This window comes from Mustela lutreola, chromosome X, assembly GCF_030435805.1.
Source record: "Mustela lutreola isolate mMusLut2 chromosome X, mMusLut2.pri, whole genome shotgun sequence".
NCBI classification, from domain to species: Eukaryota; Metazoa; Chordata; class Mammalia; order Carnivora; family Mustelidae; genus Mustela; species Mustela lutreola.
The window spans coordinates 114547752-114569339 of NC_081308.1; the positions used below are offsets into that span (position 1 = coordinate 114547752).

At 40.1% G+C, this 21588-nt stretch overlaps 1 long non-coding RNA gene across 1 annotated transcript in view; it reads left to right on the plus strand.

Moving 5' to 3' along the window:
* The first annotated feature begins 899 nt into the window (after positions 1 to 899).
* Positions 900 to 21588, plus strand: part of LOC131821613 (uncharacterized) — an 86282-nt gene continuing 65593 nt past the window's right edge. Inside the window, exon 1 of the long non-coding RNA XR_009349951.1 lies at positions 900 to 1144. This is a non-coding gene — a long non-coding RNA (uncharacterized LOC131821613). The remainder of the gene's footprint in view (positions 1145 to 21588) is intronic.

Below are 21588 nucleotides of genomic sequence, written 5' to 3' on the forward strand. Positions count from 1 at the left end.
TAATTTGAGAGGATGAGCTATTAGGCCTAATAGTTTTGTTGGACAAAACTGGTACTCTCAATCCTGTCTCTGGGCAAACTATTAAAATAGGACTCTGAAAGTGATTTAGGGGGGAGTCTAGAAATATTTGTTTCTCTTCAGCTTTAATTTGTGTTTACTTTGTTGGAGCTGGATTGTTATTTTAACCATTCTCTGTTTTATATTTTTTAAATGATTTATTTATTCATTTGAGAGAAAGAGAGAGAGAATGAGTAAGGGGAAGAGGAAGAGAATCCCCAAGCAGACCACTGAGTGCAAAGACCAATACAAGGTGTGAGCCCAAGACCCATGAGATCATGACCGGAGCTGAAACCAAGAGTTGGTCGCCTAACCGACTGGGCCACATGGGCTCCTCTCTCTGTTTTATATATTTAAACGTGATTAGTAAATTCTGGAAAGGTGACAATAGATACATAATAGCTACTGAAGTCTTAAAGAGATGCTGTGATAGTCACATTTATGACTTACCTAAGATTCTAAAATGTGAATTAAATTTTGGCAAATGGGCTTCCAAATGCTAGTCTTAGAAATCTACAGCTTAGCTCTACTCCTGAGGGATTGCGCCTTCAGTTCACAAATTGACAAATACTCAGGGCAATCATGGCTGCACAAAACAAATAAATCCTCCCTTCTTCTTTTAGGCCTGTCATGAAGCAGTTGTGTGTGAACTGTTTCTCTTTTAGGAAATTGAGAAGCGTGACTGTGTGTTTTCATCCTCTCTCTTAAAGAAATAGCCAGCATGAGAGCAGTGGGGAAACAATTAAAAACAACAATAGTGGTAGCTCGGTGTACCGAACGAGGTTTCATTTCTTCATTTTGAATTTCTCTGTGTTCGGATTGCACGCTGTGGTCCGAATGTTTGTGTCCTCCCCAAATTCACATGTTGAAATCCTAACCCCCGATGTGACAGTATTAGAAGGTGGGAAGGCATTAGGTCAGGGACGTGGAGCCCTCCTGAATGGGATGAGTGCCCTTATAAAGGAGAGGCCAGGGAGTTCTCACACCTCTTCCACCACGTGACAGCACAGTGAAAAGATGGCCGACGGCCATGAACCAGACACCAAATCTGCTGGCACCCGGATGTGGACTACCTGCCTCCAGAACCGTGAGAAATCAATTTCTATTGTTTATAAGCCACCCGGTCTATGGAATTTAGTTATAGCAACCAGAACAGACTAAGACATTGCACCATCTGTACTGATCCCTATTCAAATTCATGACTCTTTCTTCTGGTATCTCAGACCTACTATTGTATCCCTCTAGTGAATTTTCCATTTTGGTTATTATAGTTTGCAACTCCAGAATTTCCATTTGGTTCTTTCAAATAACTTCTATCTCTTTATATTTGTTACTTGATGAGTCATTGTCATTGTAACTTCCTTTAATTCTTTAAGCACAGTTTCCTTTCTTTGAACATATTTATAAGAACGGCTCTGCTGTCTCTTTCTGCTCAGAGCAACCTCTGTGCCCCTTCGGAGTTGATTTATATGGACTGTTTTTTTTTTCTTTTTTCTCTTCTGTATTGGTCACAATTTTCTGTTTCCTTGAACATCCTGAAATTTTTGGGTTGGTAACTAAACCTTTAGGATAATATTGCAGCAACTCCGGACCCAGGAGGTTGTTTTGTTTTGTCGTGGTTACTGCTTGGTCATTTGATTTTTTGTTTAGTAACTTGACTAGATCTGCAAAGTCTATTTCCTCTACAGTGTGCAGTGTTTCTGATGACCCTACTCAGATTTTTCCCCTCCGGGTTTTTTTTTTTTTTCCTTTTCTCCTTTTAGCCTGGTTACCTAGTACTCACCCTTGGTGGAGCTTAAACCACTTACAGGTCAAAGGCTCTACTTAAGTACACTTAGTAACACCTCTTTTTTTCTACCATTGGATGTGTGTGTGGGGATGGGTGGGTGTATGTGTGATTGGATGCTACTCTCACAGTTCACAGAGTTTACATTTTTTGGTCCATGGTCTACCAGCGACTAGTTCTCTTTGAGGCCCCCTCTTTGATGGCTTCTGAGAAAGCACAGCCTTGCGCATGCAAACTGTCTTACAGACTCTCAGGGATGACTGTGACATTATTTTTAGGCCTGGCTTCCTGGGAGTCATGCCTGGGTTAGAGCAGTCTGTGGTTCAGTGTCTGGTCAGAGGTGTGGTTAAGGCCCTCGAACCTGTGAGACTTCTGCCCTGTATTGGGGGCATCTGTGTGGGGCTGGGGGAGGCTTTCAAGTCTGCCTGTCATTCTGCTCAGACTGGTCGGCAGTGGGGGCAGCCCAGCACACACTCGCAGCCTTCCTAACCCACCAGATGTAACTGTGATGCTAGGAGGGCTTTTCTTAACTGTTTCTCTGATTTTCTCTCTTTAAACTTCTGGCTGCTCTGCTTTTTGCTTCTATCACAGAGTTAACCAGTCCCCTCTTACACACCACCAAGATCTCCATTGTTTTCGGTGGGGTTCTCCATACTCCAGTCCAAGTAAAGTTAGTCCCCTGGAGCAGAGCTGTGGAGCTCTCTAGCCTCCCTACCTGCCTTTCCCCGAGGGTAGAATCCCTATGGCTCGGCGCTGGAGCTGGAGCTGGAGCCAGGGACCGACTTTTCCTGGAGGGACAGCTCACCACGTGAGATTGGGACTGGGCATGGGCAGCTACAACTGATGTTCTTCCTTTGCCACTCAGGGCTTGGAACCTTTGTCCTGTAAGTGCAGCGAGGCAGCGATGTTTCAAGCCAGTTTTCTTGGCTTGCTGTACCTGGGGTAGAGTTTCTGCTTGACAATTTGGGGCTTGGTGAGGGAAGAAGGACCCAGTCTTTTTGGCCATGCCTGCCTGGAATAGGTCTGCGTGAAGAGGCTTGCGGAGATGAGAACCACTACCATCTTGACCCTCTGAGGGTGAAACCAGAGCCTCACACTGGAAACTGGGGAGAGAAGGAACTCTTGCCTTTTGGGGTACGCATGTCCAAGTTAGAGCTTCTATAACAGAGCTGGGAAGGGTGGGCAATTCTTTAGCTGTTCTAACAGGGACATAGTCGATTTCCTTAAATGAATGCCCTCCATTAGCTCTTCGTTCATCACTGCTCCCCTCCCTTCTGAAATGGAAACAGACAAATTTTGAATGGCTTACACAGTGAGGAGGCTGAGACCAGAACCCAAATACAGGGTTTCCCCCTCTATTCCAGGTGCTTCAAGCAAAATGGCCAGTGGTTTACATTTCTGCTTGTGTCATAATTGAGTAGATGGGATCCATAAAGGCTCAAAATCATAGCTAGGTCGAATTACCCAAGTTCAAAATTGGTTCACTAAAGCAATGTGTTGTCAAATGACCTTACTGTTTCCCTGACGTTTTTTCTTTTGATTCTTTTGTGCCTCATTGATCCTCCTCCCCCCTCCATTTTATCCATTTTAACCCTTGCATATACTATAGGCAGTCCTTGGGTAGTTGTGAAATTTCTAGAACAATTATGCTACTGAGAAGGCACACACATAGCTTTGAGTCCTTCCAGTGAGTATTGGTTTATCAATCACAAACTGATTGGTTTATCAATCACAAACAATTTATTTATCAATCACAAACTGATTGGTTTATCAATCACAAACGATTTATTTATCAATCACAAACTGATTGGTTTATCAATCACAAACAATTGAACTGGTGGGTTAGTGTGGTAAATAGAATCCAGGCTTTTACATCAAACTCAGTTTCAGAGCCTAGCTTGGTCACATCCTGGTTGGGTGTTCTCAGGCGTGTTGGCCAATCTTTCTGAAGCTCAGGTTCTGCCTCTGAAAACTGGGGATAATAATGCCCTACAGAATGTTGTAAGGAATCAAAGTAGTCGGGTGTGTGTAGGGTCTGGTATAGAACAGGGACTTTATCTGTGGTGGCTCCTTTCCTTCCTCACTCTTATTGCTGTTGTTAAAGAGAAGTTGGTGATGGGGTTTCACTCACTACTTCTTTTCTGCAGACTGTTGTTTAGTTTCTTGTTCTCCATGGTATGTCCTTTGGGTGTTAGGTTGTTCAACTGACACGTGTCTTTAGTACCTTACATAATGCCGTGCTTATCGCTTCTCGGCCTTTTGGCTAAGATCATGTGCATAATGCCGTGCTTTACCTAATATTAAATTCAGTACTTTGCATACTATAAAAGGAGAGAACTACCGTGGAGATAGAGTCCGGATTTCTGGTCATTTTTTCCTAGTTTCTGGTTTTGGGGTTCCTACTTTTCCCCAGCTTCTTGCATGTTGGTATGGCTGTCCCATTAACCTTATTTATCAGAGCATCTAGAAATAGTGAAGTCATGCATTAAATTAGTAGTTTGTAGTTCAAAGGCTAAGTGTTTTATGTAAGTATTTTAAAAGATTCATATCCTTCCAAACGTAAGCAATTCAGTAAATCTGTCCAGTCTAAGTATGTTATGATTGGGCTAGATTAACCTCTTTCCCTTCCTCTTCTGTGCAGAACTCTGGACTGCAGCCAAGGGGACCTGGTTAATGTCCATCAGGGATGAACAACGTAGTTGGTTCTAGACTGACATTTCGTTTCCTTCAGAGTTTGTTCGTGATATTGGTATGAACCTGAGACTGTTGAGAGAGAATCAAGGGTGCGTGTGTGGGTGCGTGTGTGTGCGTGTGTGTGTGTGTGTGTGCATATGTGTGTTTGCTTCAGGAAGAGGGGTTTGAATAAGGCCTTGAAGACTCACAGAGAAATCATGACAAGTCACCATGAATCACAATAATAATTACAAATTACATTGTGTTTATAATGCTGAGGCCGTATTCTAAGTGCTTTGTAAGTATTAATTCATTTAATACTTACAACAATCCTGTGAGGTAGTTATGAAGATTATTCCCAGATTCACAGAGGAGGATACTGAGCTCCCGAAAAGTGACTTGCCCATGGTCAAACAGAGTTGGCTTAGAAACTAAGACTCCAGACACAAAATCAATACTGTCCATCACTACTCTGCCTCTTGTATGGTGGCCTGGGCTAAGAAGGAATCAGATGGCTTTTCATTCTTCTTAAAGCTACAGTCTTACGTTCTTCTTTCTTCAAAAAAATTTTTAAAAAATATTTTATTTATTTATTTGACAGACAGAGATCACAAGTAGGCAGAGAGGCAGGCAGAGAGAGAAAGGGAAGCAGGCTCCGTGCTGAGCAGAGAGCCTGATGCGGGGCTTGATCCCAGGACCCTGGCACCATGACCTGAGCTGAAGGCAGAGGCTTAACCCTCTGAGCCACCCAGGCGCCCCTCTTCAAAATTTTTTTATTGTGGTAGAATCCATAGACTGAAATTTACCATCCTAACATTTTGAGATGTACGGTTCAGTAGTATCAAGTATTGCTTTCTTTTAAAATTTTTTTTTGTTTGTTTCTCCTCCCTGCTTTCTTTAGGTACAGTTGACGAATAAAACTTGTACATATTGAAGGTGTATGTTCTTCACACAAGCAGCCTAAGCCACTGGCAGTTGGAGGCTGGGCTCAAGGAGGCCCATCCCGGGAGGGTTCTGTGGGCGGCTGCAGCGGGAGAACACATGTGTTCGACTCCCACACTCCCACGCCTCACCCCGTCAGCCCCAGAGATGGGAGCAGAGGCCACTGTGAGGAAGACTGGTGGTGTGGTTGCCTGTGGAGAGTTCTCTGGAGAGCTTTGGAGCAAATTTTGCAGGGCAAGGGGCAGAGTTCAGGCTGGTAATTTAAAAGTTTCCCAGAGGAGGGCTGAACTGACATCGATGGGAAGGGGAGAAGCGATTCCCCCCCCCCCCCCACCCGGATCACGAGGAGGCCAGATCAGTGGGCGAGCAGCTGCCTCTCTTACAAGAACCTGTTAAGATGTCATGGGGAAAGCAATATTCGGCTGTTTACTGATTTAAATGGTGTCTGTAAGCATAGGATCCACTCCGCGTGGGTTGAATTTTCTGTTCCCGAGGCTAGTTGTTCTTCTGTTACTTCAAAAAGTATGTCTTTGCTGCAGTGTAGGTTCCCACAGAAAACAGCTAAAGAAACCAGTGACCACAGACCTCAGAGTCAACACAAGCACATGGTGATAATTTGTTGACCATCAGTGAAAGATTTTCATCAGCCATTTGCCCTACTGGGGGCAGGCTGGAGGGGAAGACCTCTCGGAAGATCCATCCTAAATTCAACAACCAGTAATTGTACCAAAACAAATGCAAGGAGAGGTATTTTCTAGCCCTAATTTCAGCCTCATGAGAGAATTTCGATCCCCTGTCTCCCCACTAGGAAGTGCCTCTCCTGAAAGGATACGGTATCCTGTGCCTTTAAGAGGAAAGGAGGGGAAAAAATGTGTAATGAGATAGAGTTACAGGCATAGGATGCCTTTCTCAATGGTTAATTCAAGCAGGGGGCTTATCTAGCTCTTTGTCTAATCGAATGAAGGCATTTGATACCTTGTCTATATTCAAATTGATTTCCTCTTACAAAATAACCCGTGCAAATGACTGCTGAGCACAGATTGATTGATACCATACCCCAGAGGCCACTGACTGAAGATCCCAGTCATTGAGAATCTCAAAACACATTTTGGCCCTTAGGCCCTCCGTGCAATCCCAGCTGGGAGACGCGGGAACACAGAAGCACTCGGGTTTATAACTGACCAACTGACCCTGGGCTGATCGGGCTTTCTATTCTCTTGCTTCCATTGCCTACGTGCTTCCCTCTTGTCCTCCTCACTCTCTCTTCTTAACCTTTGCCCCACTGTCTCCATTTCTCCTCTCACTTTCTTCTTCTCCCTTTAGGTTTTCTCATTCTCACAAAAGAGTTTAATTTGCAATTTCCTCATAGGTAACAATGTTGAACATGATTTCATGGCTTATTTGCCATCCCTATATCTTGCCTGTCTTTTAATTTGGTTGGTTGTTTCCTTCTGTGGTGTTTGAGAATTCTCTCTCTCTTTCGCCCTCTCTCCCTCCATATCTATCCACAGACAGACAGACAGACAGATGGATATCTAGATATATAAATAGGTATCTAGATAGATATAGATATGTAGAGATATATATACTGGGTATAAGTTCCTTGGCAAATATTTGATTTAAAAATATCATTTTCTCCCATTTTTGTATTTTCACTTTTTTAACATTTTTTTTCAAGGAACAGAAGTTTTAAATTTTGACGAAGTGAGATTTATTATCACTTTGTTATGTTATGGCTTGTGCTTTTTGGTGTCATACCTGAAACTCTGCCTCACCAAGATCCCAGTGGTTTTCTCCTATATTTCCTGATAGAAGTTCTTATAGTTTTACCTTTCACATTCTTGTTAATGATTTCGAGTTAATTTTTATGAATGGCACAAGGAATGGACAAAAGTTGATTTTTTTTTTTTTTTGCATGTGGATATATAACTTTTCCTGAACTATTTGTGAAATGTCTTTTTTCCTGTGTCAAAATAATTTTGCCTTTTCACCTGTGTCAAAATCAGTCTAATTTATGTGGGTAGGTTTATTTCTGGATTCTCTATTCCGTTTTATTGGTCTGTTTTTCTGTCTTTATGCCAATACCACTCAGCTTTCACTGCTGTAGCTTTAGACTTTAAAAACAGGCAGTGTTAGCTCTCCAACTTTGTTGTTCTTCTTCAAAGCCATGTTGGCTATACTAGATCATGTGAATTACAAAGCAGCTTCTCATACTGCGAAAAGCCTGCTGGGAGTTTGAGTGGGATCACCTGAAATCCATAGATGGTTTTAAGAAATTTGACATCTTAATAAAGTTAAATCTTCTAACTCATGAACGTGTCTCCCCATGTATTTAGGTATTCTAAATGTTTTATAGTTTCAGTGTTAGATTTATTCCTAAGTATTTCATATTTTTGATGTTCTTGTGAGATTTGAAATTTTTGATTTCATATTATCTGTTGCTAATTTATAGAAGAATAATTGTTTTGTATGTTGATTTTCTACTTTGCAGGCTTAGTCACCTCACAGTTCTAGTAGCTTGTGTAGATGCCACATAAATGATTAGGTCATCTGCAAATAAAGACTGTTTTGCTTTTTCCTTTTCTAATTTGTGTACATTATGTGTCTTTCTTGCTTAGTGCACTGAACAGAACTCTTAGTACAATGTTGAATAGAACAATGAGGGTATATACTCTGCTTTTGAAGTAGGCTGTTACCCTCAGTTATAATGCTAGCTATAGGTTTTTGGTATATGCTCTTTATCAAGTAGAGGAACTTCTCTTTTTTCCCCTCAGTTTGTTCAATGTTTCTATCAAGAATGGATGTTGGCTTTGGCAAATCGTTTTACTGCATATGTTAAAATGAGCATGTGGTACTCATTTTTGGTTTAAGAGGGTGAATTATAATGATTGATTTTCAAAGATAAAACCAAGCTTGCTTTTCTAAGACAAATCCCACTTGGTCACGATATGCTATCCTTTTTATATATCATTGGATTCAACCAGCTCAGAAGATTAGGAAATGGTGTTTCTATTTATGCTTATGAGAGACATCCACCTGTACTGTTCTTCTCTTACAATGCCTTTTTCTTTCACTATTAGGGTAATGCTGGTGGTGTAGAATTAGGATTTTCTCTTTTCCATTTCCTAGAGGAGGCTAGGTATCATTGTTATTATTTCCTCCTTAACTGTTTGGTAAGATTCAGTAGTGAAGCCACCTGGGCCTGGAGTTCTATTCATGAGAAGGTTTTTAACTAAAAGTTCCATATCCTTTATAGATATAGGGCTATTACAGTAATCTGTTTAGCCTTGAAGGAGCTTTGGTAGTTGGTGTCTTCAAGGGATTTGTTTATTTCATCTCACTTGTCAAATGTATTGACATAAAGCTCTTCATGGCGTGTCCTTGTTATCTCTTTAATATCTGTAGAATCTAGAGTGATGTCATCTGTGTCACTCGTGATATTAATCATTTATGTCTTCTCTTTTTTGCCTGATCAGTCTGCCTAGAGATTTACCTACTTTATTTCTTTTCTCAAAGAACCAGCTTTTGGCTGCCTTCATTATCTTCTCCATTGTTTGTCTGTTTTCTGCTTAATTGATTGATAATCTGACCCATATTACTCCCTTTCTTCCGTTAACTTTGTTTTCATTTGCTTTGTTTTTTTCTACTCTCTTAGAACCTGAGGTCATTGATTTGAAGTCTTCCTTATTTTCCAATGTAGGCATTTTGTGCAATAATTTTCGCCTGAAATCCTTCTTTAGTGACATCCCACACATTTCTGACGTGATGTGTGTTTATTTTCATCAATGAGATTGAATCTGTAGATGGCTTTGGGTAGGACGGCTACCAAAACAATACTAAGTCTCTCAGTCCACAGGATGTCTTTCTGTTTATTCATTTACATTTTCAAAGAGATTAAGCATTTCCAAAGAGTATTTTGTGGGGGAGAATGTTTCAAATTTTTAACTTGCTTCTACACAGTGCACTGTAAAAATGCATGTATGAAAATGTAGATATATTTTGGCAAAACCAAAATGTCCTGTGCTGCCATAACATATAGAAAGCCACTGTCAATCTTTTGGGATAGGTACAGATCCAAAGTATTTTCTATGCATTTACACCACTAGGCATATGTTCCATTTTAAGCACTGGAGTCACTTCTCAATGCTGTGTGTATAACCTGGTCCCATTACTTAACAGAGGTCCATTAGTGTATCTGCAGATCAGTAAATACACATTCACACTGTTATTGTCAATGGCTGTACTGTATTCCATTCCACTGTCTCACCATGCTTCTTTGAATCAGCCTTTATTTGGGCTATTTAACATTATTTCAATTGTTCATTTCCAAACAAATCTGCTGAAAACATTCTTAAAATAGGTTCCACTTTATCTACTAATAATAGAGAACTGGACCCCAAATGCATTTGCATCTCGGAACCACAACCAGACACATGTACATGTTATCAAATGCACCACGTAATTGTGTGCCTCTTTTCTGGCATTTGGCTCTACTCTGCACAGGTTCATAGAATCTCCCCAATTAGTATGATCTGAGCATAGCACCAGGTCTATGAAAAAAGAGATTCTAATACCCTCCACTTCAGTGGAAAATAAGAGTAAATACAAAGCATAGATAATCCTACTATCTTTCAGGCAATCCTGAAACATTCAGTATAAGGTAGTATTGTAAAAGAATAAAAACATATGTGGCTCTTACTATTTTATTTAAAAAAATATATTCTCTTAGTTCTTCCATGAGTTTGATTCTATTTCAACTTATGTTTCATTATTAACATTTTGGGTGACCCCCTTCTCATATTTTTTAAAAGGGGGATTTCCAATCCAGGTTATTATCATGAAATTAATGTTTCTCCAAAGCACAGAAAACACAGAGACTTACACTGGGACTACAAGGGGAATATAAGGGTAGTTTACCACTTAAAAATCAATCATTATAATTTACCAACTTAATAGAGTTAAAGAAATATTTATATGAAGTTCTTTTTTTTTAAACGATTTTATTTGACACAGAGAGATCACAAGTAGGCAGAGAGGCAGGCAGAGAGAGAAGAGGAAACAGGCTCCCCACTGAGCAGAGAACAGGACTTGATCCCAGGACGCTGAGATCATGACTGGAGCCGAAGACAGAGGCTCAACCCACTGAGCCACCCAGGTTCCCCTTTATGAAGTTCTTAATAGAGGCAGCAACATTACTTAACAAAATTCAAACCCATTCATGAGTTAAAAATAAAATAAGTAAGTAAGTAAGTAAGTAAATAAATAAATAAAACCAGAACTCTGCAAACTGGGAATAGAAGCAAACTTCTGGAACTTGTAGGAGACTTAGGCAAAATCTCAGCTAATATCCTGTTCAGTGGTAAAAGACTAAATGCTTCCTCCTAAGATTAGCAAGACAAGGAGCAAGACAAGGATGTCCACTCTCACCACCTCTGTTCCAGCATTGTTCTTGACTGTTTTGGCAAGTACAACAAAGCAAGAAAAAACTTTAAAAACATCCCAACTGGGGCGCCTGGGTGGCTCAGTCAGTGGGGTAGCCAGCTCTTGATTTTGGCTCAGGTCATGATCTCTGGGTCTGGGGATCAAGCCCCGCATCAAGCTCCACACTCAGCAGGGAGTTTGCTTGAGGATTCTGCCCCTTCCCCCACTCTCTCTCTCTCTTTCTCTCTCAAATAAATGAATCTTTTTAAAAAAGCATCTGACTGACAATAAATTAAACCATTTTTATTCATATAGAACAAAATCATTTGCATAAAAAATTCCAGCTAACCTACAGAAAAGAAATTATAAGAGCACAACAATAAATGAGTTAGCAAAATCTCCATACAAGGTCAGTATACAAAAGTCAATTGTAATTCTGTAAACTGACAATGAAGTACTGGAAATTTTAAAATAAAATTTAAAGTATCATCAGTCATACCTTCAACAGTGGCATAAATAGGAATAAATTTAACAAAATGTGTACAAGACTATAGGTCAAAAGCAGTAAAACATTGCTAACAGAAATTTAAAAAGATCTAAATAAATGGAAAGATAGAAAGACTCACTATTGTCAAGAAGTCAGTTCTCCCCAGTTTTATCTCTAGATTTCACACAATTTTAAAAAAAAGTCCTAGAAGAGTTTTTTTTTTTTTTTTGGTACAAATTTGCAAACTGATACTAAAATTTATATAATAATCAAAGGGTCTAGAATAGCCCAAACAATGTCAATAATGAAGAAAAAAACGTGAAGATTCATACTATCTGATTTCAAGGCTTAGAGGAAAGAAGTAAATAAGAGAATAGATATGTAGATCACTGGGATAGAATAGGGAGTCCAGAAAAGGCCTATACTTATATAACCAATTGACTTTTCACAATGGTATCGATGGGATTCAGTGGGGACTAGATCATCTTTTCAGCCAATGGGACTGAAACAATTGGTCATCCAGATGTCAAAAAAAAAAAAAAAGAGCAAGAGAGAGAGCACCTCAAACCTTATTTCATGCCACATATAAAAATTAACATGAACTATATCATAATTTAAATGTAAGAGCTAAGACTATAAAAACCTTATAAGAAAACATGGGAGAGATTGTGTGTGTGTATGTGACTTTGAATTAGGTAAATAATTTCCTAGGCCACAAAAACCAAAACCATGAAAGACTATCCAAAGACACATTGAACTTCATCAAAATGAAAGACAGCTCTCCTGCAGAAGTCCCTGCTAAAGAAAAGGCAAGGATTAACCACAGGCGTGGAGAAAATATTTGCAAAATATATACTGTCAAGGACTTGCATCTAGAACACATATAGACCTCTCATAATCTGCAGTTGGAAGACAACCTTAGGATTTAAAAATAGGTAAACATTTTTGAATAGACACTTAACCAGAAAAGATATTCAGGGATGATCAATAAGGCCATAAAAGGATGGTGAACTTCATTAGCTGATACAGAAGTGCGAATGAAAGCCCTGGTGAGATCCCACTGCATACCTACAATGACAAAAACCTAAAACAAGACAAAAACTTGTCACTACTGTCACGGATGCACAACAGCTGGAGCTTTCTCATACATTGTTGTTGGTGGAACCGCAAAATAGTAAGCCATCGGAAAAAAAGCAATCTGGCAGTTTCTTATTAAATTTAGCATAAAGCTGGGGTGCCTGGGTGGCTCAGTCGGTTGAGTGTCTGACTCTTGGTTTCAGCTCAGGTCATGATCTCAGAGTCTTGATCTCAGGGTGGTGAGATCAAGTGCCCAATCAGGCTCTATGCTGGGGGTGGAACCTGATTAAGATTCTCTCTCTTCCTCTCCCTCTGCTCTTCCCCTGCTTGTGCGCATGCTCACTAGCTCTCTCTCTCAACTAAATAAATAAAATGTTTCTTAAAAAGTTAAGCATGCAGCTGTGACATACACACACCGACACACACACACACACACACACACACACACACATATGTATACACACACACATCAATCCAACTCCAAGGTAATTACCCAAGAGAAATGAAAACATATTTCAAAACAAAGATCTGTGTGCAAGTGCTCCCGGCAGCTGTATTCATTAAAAAAGACAAATCTGGGACAAATCAAATGTCCATCAATTGGAAATGGGTGAACAATTTCTGGCACTGCTGTACAATGGAACACTGCTCAGCAATAAAATGAATGAACTACTAATATAACAATAGAAAAAAAATATCAAAAGATTGGTGAGTAAAAGAACTCAGAAACAAAAGACTACATGTTATGGGATTCCATTTGTATAGTATTCTAGAAAAGGCAAAACTTTGGGACAGAAAACAGATCAGTGTTTGCCGGGGGCTTAGGTAGTGAGGAGGGGCTTGATTTCAAAGGAGCACAGATGGAGTCTGGTGGAATGAAGATATTTTGTATCTTGGTTGTGGTGGTGTTTCCATGGTTGTGAATTTGGTGCTCAAAACTCACTGGTCTGGATACTTTCAAAGAATGAATTTTACTTTGTGTAAATTATTCCTCAAACAAACGGATTTAAAAAAAAAAAAAAAAAAAAACCAACACCTATAAAGTACGTGGTTTGGTTTGGGATCCTGTCCTCCATTTCAGGCCTCTCCTGCCTAATGGTCCATAGTACTTGACTGTCGAGGGCTCACCTGGTGAGACTCTCATAGTCCTGGTGACCAAGCCCAAGCCTATCCTGTGGAGGGCTCTGACCAGCCTTAGTATCCAACTTAACTGCCTCATGTCTCCTTCCCACATTCTCAGCTAGCTGTTAAGGTGGAGATATTTTTTTAAATTAACATATAATGTATTATTTGTTTCAGGGGTACAGGTCTGTGAGTCATCAGTTTTACACACTTCACAGCACTCACCATAGCACATGCCCTCCCCGGTGCCCATCCCCCGGCCACCCCATCCCTCCCACGCCCCTCCCCTCCAGCGACCCTCAGTCTGTCTCCTGAGATTACGAGTCTCTTATGGTTTGTCTCCCTCTCTGGTTTCATCTTGTTTCATTTTTCCCTCCCTTCCCCTGTGATCCTGTCTTGTTTCTCAAATTCCTCATATCAGTGAGATCATATGATAATTGTCCTTCTCTGACTTTTTTCACTTAGCATAATACCCTCTAGTTCCATCCACATCACTGCAAATGGCAAGATTTTGGTTTTTTGATGGCTGCATAGTATTCTATTGTATATATATAACACATCTTCTTGATCCATTCATCTGTCGATGGACATTTGGCTCTTTCCATAGTTTGGCTATTGTGGACATTGCTGCTATAAACAGTCGGGTGCACGTGCCCCTTCGGACCACTACATTTGTATCTTTAGGGTAAATACCCAGTAGTGTGATTGCTGGGTCGTAGGGTTGCCCTATTTTCAACTTTTTGAGGAACCTCCACGCTGTTTTCCAGAGTGGCTGCACCAGCTTGCATTCCCACCGACAGTGTAGGAGGGTTAAGGTGGAGATTTTTACCTCTATTTGTTTTTCAGGAAGGGACCCCTTAGTGAGCCCCTGGTGGTAGCTGCTTTATCCACATCAAGGGAGGCCAGTGGGCCCTTCTGAAGAACACACCTTCAGAGAAGATATAAGCTCTGATATGGGCAAAGGAGTAAGTTGTGGGATGGTCTCAGGACTCCTTTGAACACATCATTCCGAAGACGAAACTCTAGGTGTATTTTCCATAAAACATGAGCTAATGGTCTCTGACTCTGGATGTGGAAGGTCCGTGTGAGGACACCCGAAACAGACTACATATGGAATGTCATTTTCAACTTGAAATAGAAACACGTCCTTGTTTTCAGTACAACATTACAGCCCTGCTTCTCTCTTAAATTCCTGACAGAAACTTGGAGACCCCACATTTCCTTACCCACGTTCCAAGGACATGTAGTAGCTTGGGTAGAAGCTAAAACTTCTATTTTAGGGGAGAGAACGCTGGCCTTCATGTGAAAGGTTAAAGGACATCTCTAGCAAGCAACAAAACCTCCATTACAAAAATCTCACAGCCTCAGCTTTTAAGGAGACAATACAGTGTATTATGAATGACCAGCTCTAAGCTCGAAGTAGAGCCATGGGATTTCCTCATCTTGCATAACTGAAACTTGGCATCCTTCGACCAATAGCAACCCGTTTTCCCCTCCCCAGAGCCCCCGACAACCACGATTTTGCTTTCTGCTTTGAAGAGTTCGACTATTTTAGATGGCTAATAATACTGTATTGTATACTTCAAACTTTGCTAAGAGAATAACCCTTATTTCACGCATCCTCATCACCTAAAGAAATAATTAAGTAGGGTGGGAAGAAACTTCTGAAAGGGATGGAGATGCTTACTGCATAGAGTGTGGTGATGGTTCCACGGGTCTATCCTGATACCCAAACTCATCAAGGGTGTCAATTATATCTCCATAGAGTTTGTTTTTAATAGCTCAAGCTGGAGCTTATTTATTTCAAGCAAGAGTAGACAATAAAAGGCCAGACCCTCTGATTTCATCATCATTGGATTTGACCTGTGTTTTCAGGACTGCTCTGAGAGAGAAGAGGCTATTCCTGAATAAATTACTGAATTTCCCTGGAATGCATGGAAAAATCCTAAAGGGGAATATAACTATTTTATCTAAATTAAGATTTCCAATAAGTATGATTCTGCGCTAAAAAGTCAAAGATTATTATGTTCATTAAAACAATTCCAAATATGTACATATATAATATATATACTATCTCTATAATCTAATATATGTAAATATATATGTGTGTACATACATATATATTAGATTATGATTAATCGACTAAATAGAAAAACAAAATCCAGGCTACTTAACATACCTTACAAATTCCAGGAGCATTAGGCCCTGAGATGTTTAGGGAACATAATACAGAGGATACTTATGTCCCACTTTACTTGATGTTACCTCATCCTGTTTACATTATTCTTTGATGTATTCATAGGATTTATATTGCCTTCAAATATTGTTGTCAATAACATTTTCTAAAGAGAAGCCAGCGTTCTAGGAAATCACTATTGTACCTTGAATTGCAGGAATGTTTTAATCTCTTACAACTGTTTGCCTCTGATCAGAAACTCCCATATATTATGGAAGCAGACTCCGTGCAGATTCTTCTTAAAAAAAAAAAAAAAAAAAGATTTTATTTATTTATTTGAGAGAAAGAGAGAACGAGTGGGAATTGGGGGTGGAGTGGAGGCAGAGGAAGAGAGAGAAGCAGACTCCCAACTGAGCAGGGAGCCCAGCACAACTGGGGACTCCATCCCAGGACCCTGGGATCATGACCAGAGCCGGAGGCAGACACTCAACTGACTGGGCCATCCAGGCGCCCCCTGTGCAGATTCTTATGCCATTGTTCAGCTTGCAGAATCTGCCAGCAATAAAAAGGAAATTCCTTTTTTAGGATGAGCGAATAAACATGCATTTTGGCTTAATTTACTCATCAGTTCTACAACTAGTCCAAACATATGCCAGTTACAATTTTCCAACCTAATCAATTTTTGTTCAATTTATAAAATTAGTGTAAATAGTTATAAACATAAAATATACCTTTGGAATAAAATATACCTTGTCAGTTGTTTACTATGCAAAAGGCACTGTACTCTGTGCTAAGATGGGTGCTACAGAGGAGCATATGACATCATCCCTGGGATCAAAGAGTCATAGGAGAGAAAACATGTATGCAAACACATGTAATGAAAGCCCCAGATTATGGGTATGGCTCCAATGATGTACTATCGGGATCCACAGAAGGGATTAGGAAATTCCTAATGCAGGATGTGGTGTTCATTTAGGGAATGGCAGCAGCATATTGAGGCTGACATGGAGGTCGTGTGAAGGTGAATACATGGCAGGCAGATTAGAAATTCATATTGGTATCCAAATATGAAAAATCTGGGGGGCGCCTGGGCGGCTCAGTGGATTAAGCCTCTGCCTTCAGCTCAGGTCAGGATCTCAGGTTCCTGGGATCAAACCCCACATCGGGCTCTCTGCTCAGCAGGGAACCTGCTTCCCCCTCTCTCTCTGCCTGCCTCTCTGCCTACTTGCTATCTCTGTCTGTCAAATAAATAAATAAAATCTTTAAAAAAAAAATCTGGAATACCACAGGAAAGAATTCGGTGCTTCAAGAAATAAAATGCTTTGCAGTAGGGGAGATACTCAACCCCTTTTGCTGCCATTGGCCACTCTCTTCCTTATTCACTGGAGACCTTGACTCACACAGCCTTCTTCACTGGAGACCTTGACTCACAGCCTTCTCCATTCCAAGTCCAGTCCTTCATCCTTGGTGACTTCAAGTGTTCGCAATGGACAACCTTTCCACACACAGGACTCTAGTTCTCAATCTTCGTCCAGTCTCCACTTCGGCTACCCACTTGCGTGTCAACACTTGGACTCTGTCATTTCCCGAAACTGCTTTATTTTTGAATTCTTAAATTCAGATTTCCCATTCTAACAATGGCCATTCATTTTTCCTGTTCTTTCATTATGTTGCTCTCATTAGACCTGTACTTTGGCAGCATCAAAACCTCTATCGGTCTTCTCTCATCACTTCCATTTCAGTGTACCTTTGATCCTATTATCCTAACTTTTATATTTCTTTAGTATCCTCAATTATTTGCACTGTAATTTTTTATTCACACCTCATGGCAAAAATTGGACGTTTCGGTCAATCTATCTGCTCTTTCTATGTCTATACAAAGGTTGATGAAAAAAAAATCTCTCCAAAATACAGAAGAATTATATGACACTTCTCTAATTTTCAGTCTCAACTGGGGCTTCTACACTATTCAACAAGCCTGTATTTCACTGATCCACTGCTTTTCTCATTTCCATTCCAACCCTATGCTCTCATTTTCAGAATATGACCTCAACTTCTGCTTTACAATACAGAAAAACTAGAAGTCATCTCAAAGAAATTTTCTCAACATCCCTGTATGCCAACTGTAAACTCACCAGCCTCCACATCTAGTATGTAGCTGGTGTTTGAAGCCGCAGGAAAGACCGACATATTTCAGAAGATAGTGTGTCTATAGAATGATAATTTTCAATATTTAGAGTATATCTGGATCATCTAGGGTGCTGAATTGAAATGTAGATTCATGGGTGCTGTGAGTTTCTGAGACAGTAAGGGGCAATGACATTTACATTTTTACTGAGTGCTTTCGGTGGTGATGACGCATGACCCCCATGTGTTCCCAGAGCCAGACTTGGAAAAATAATTATGTAGAGTAAGAATAGAAAAGGTCTAAAAGCAGAAACTTGGGTCATACCACTACCTAAAGAGGAACGCATATGGGTGATCAAGAAGGGGATGACAAAGAAAAGACCCAGAAGAACATTAAATAACAATAAAAACAATAAATTAAATAACAAGGGAGGAGAAGAGGGAATATGAAGGGGACAGATGAGATCAATAAGACCAACTATCCGAGAGATGTTAACAAATAAAACCAAATAGGTCTATTAGATTTATACTTTAAAAAGTGAGGGGGGGCCTCTGAGTGGCTCAGATGGTTAAACATCTACCTTGAGCTCAGGTCATGATCCCAGGGTCCTGGGATGGAGACCCATGTTGGACTCTCTGCTCAGTGGGGAGTCTGCTTCTCCCCCTATCCCTGCCTCTCTCCCCTGCTCATTCTCTCTCTCTCTCTCTGTCTCAAATGAATAAATCAAATATTTTTTTAAAAGTGGGAGAGATAGTTGGTAAGAAAGGTTTCACTATCAGGGAAATGGTAAACTGCACTGACTTATGGATGGAATGGGAGATAAAGTCCAAGAGACATTTCAAGAAATGTAACTACAAAGGTAAAAACATTAGGGAACCAATTGGAAGAGGTGATGATATTCTAGACTGAAGACTCTTGGAGGGTAGAGGCCTCGTTTGCTTTTATCCTTAGGACCCAGCCCAGTCCCACTAAATGTTTGTTGAATGAAATAATTTCTTCAGTTGTATGTGCTTATGTGTTTCTCTCCACAATAACAGTTTGACTTAAACAGTTCTCAAGGACTCCTGGTGGCAAACTCTGAGGAAGCAATTGGTTGGTTCTCCCTAACTGCTTAAGCCTACTAGTGGTCAGGGAAGGAAGATGGAAGGTATTTTGTTTTCAACAACTGAGGGGCTAACGAGTGGAGCTCTGATGGTTTGGGGTTCTTTGTTGTTGTTGTTGTTCAATTAATAATTGAGTCAGAAAATATGTGGGAGTTGAAAGAAATGAGTCTAGAAATGTGGCTGGGTTCAGATGATACAGGCTTGTGAATTCCAGGTAAGAAATTGTTATGCCAGGCAATAAAAAGTTTTTGAGCATAGAAATGACAACATTCATAGGTATTTAAGTGGTTGTTTCTGACTTAATTATTTTAAAGCCTACCTGCCCAATAGGAAGTATACCTCTCTCTTTCAGCTCATGGTATCTCTAGCCATTTGCTAAGATGCAGTGGAATGGACTGGTTAATAATCTTGCAATAACTTTGTATAGTGACAGATGGTGATTAGATTTATGAAGGTGAGCATTTCCTAATGTATACACATATCGAACCAATACATTGTATATATGTAACTGCTACGATATTATTTGTCAATTATAATTCAATTAAAAAAAAGCAGAAGCTTGAGTTAGACTTGCTTGCAAATCTGCCTCTACCACTTACTCATGGTGCGTCTTAGCTGTGCTTGGCTCTCTCATCTGTAAAGGCAGGTTGTGAGGATTCAGGGAGCTAATGCTGGCAAAATATTTGACATAGGTTTAGCACAAAATACATGTTGGCCTTTATTACTGTTATTATGGAGAATTATAGGGAAGTCCTGCAGGTGTTCTCTCTCTCCAACCAAAAACAAAGATTTTCTTTTCTCAGAGCTTTACACACTTGGAGATGGCAATAGTCAGATCCGTTTCACGGTTACATTAAATGCCTTCTGGAAATAGAAACCCAGGCCATGTTGGACACAGACATGCACAAACTGAGAAGGTTATCATGCCATCTTGAGTAATTTTGTTGACGGCTGAATAAAAAAAATACTCTCCTGCTGATGGTCTGTGTACTCCACAGCTTGAGATTACAAGGTAAGAATCCCTAGTGCCTTGCTTCCGTATTAGTGACAGAAAAGGAGGCTGGGTCTAGCTTTGTATTTGGTAGGACTTTAGAGAATCTGCTGGTTATCCATCGCCTGTCACCAAATTTTATGTAATTTTTCAAAGGATTGAGCTATAAAATGCCTTTTGGGGGCACACAGCTCTTAAAGTGAACATCTTGTTAATGATTTGTTTAGCTGATTGCCTTTAGCTAAGATGACATTACCCATCAGGCTTTGTTTCAAGCCTTCGGACGTCAAATGGGAATTTTTCAGCAATTAGAATGGTAGCACCTCTTGCTTTGGAGATCCCTGAAGCAACAAATTGATGTTTAAACTATTTATAATTCAGTAGTAGCTGGGAGGACAATTTGCTGTGCATTTCTTGTAACACAACTACATCAAGTTTTTCCTTTAGAAATTCTTCAGTTGTGCTAAGGTGACTCCAACCATTTCCATTCCTGGTGTGGGTTCTAAATCTTCAAATAGCACTTAATGATAGAATTGATGGAGGTCTTTTATTGTAAATCCATTTTCAGTACCAAAATATTAGAAACTGGATTTTATGATGTGACTCATAAAAACAAACAAAACAAAATCCCCTAACAGCGAGAGAATGGGAAAATATCAGATTCGGGTCTTTTATCTAGGATGACTTTTCTAACACATAGACCATTAGTTTCAAGAACTGAACAGAACTAGAACATGGGAATAAGAGCAACTTTTCATTACATTTGTACTTATTAGGCCTGTTTTTCACCTTTGCTTCTCTTTTTCCCCACTCTCAAAAATTTCTTGGGTGTGAACTTAGCTAGGACAGCTCTATAATTTACGGGACCCAGAGCAAAATGAAAATAGGAGCTCACGTGTTCAGAAACTATTAAGAATTTCAAGATGGTGGGGCACCTGGGTGGCTCAGTCGGTGAAGCGTTTGTCTTTGGCTCAGATCGTGATCTCAGGGTCCTGGGATGGAGCCCTGCATCGGGCTCGCTGCTCAGTAAGGTGTCTGCTTCTCCCTTTCATTCCCCCTTGTGCTCTCTTTCTCGCTCTCTCTCTCATATAAATAAATAAAATCTTAAAAAAAAAAAAAAGAACTTCAAGATGGCAACAGGCAAGCATTAAACCAATTGCAGGGCTCTTCCAAGTGTGACACTCCGTGTGACTGTACAAATCACACACCCATAAAGCCAATCCTATTCTTAGCTTTATAGAATCCCAGTATGGGCAACCTAGCAGGTAAAATATCACCTTTGTCTTGAGTCAGCGATCCAGTAGTCTTCAACATTTTGCAATGACCAGGACTTTTGTCACCTCTTTCATTTCCTGTCCTTTTTGTAACATCTTTCATGCTATATCTTGAATTAGAGCAATATGCTTATTTTGACATTGTAAGAATTCTCTATGCTTTACTTCCTTTCAGAATTTTGTCTTTGATCTTCGCTAAAATATCCCTTGGGTGTGCATTGAACTTTGATGATATAGCGCCCACTCAGTGTTTACTCTTATTGGGACTGGTCTTCCACTGAGTTGCAAGGTTTGTGCTGACCAATTTGATATTAGGGTGAATATATGTTTTTTCTGTTTGTTTTTGCAATC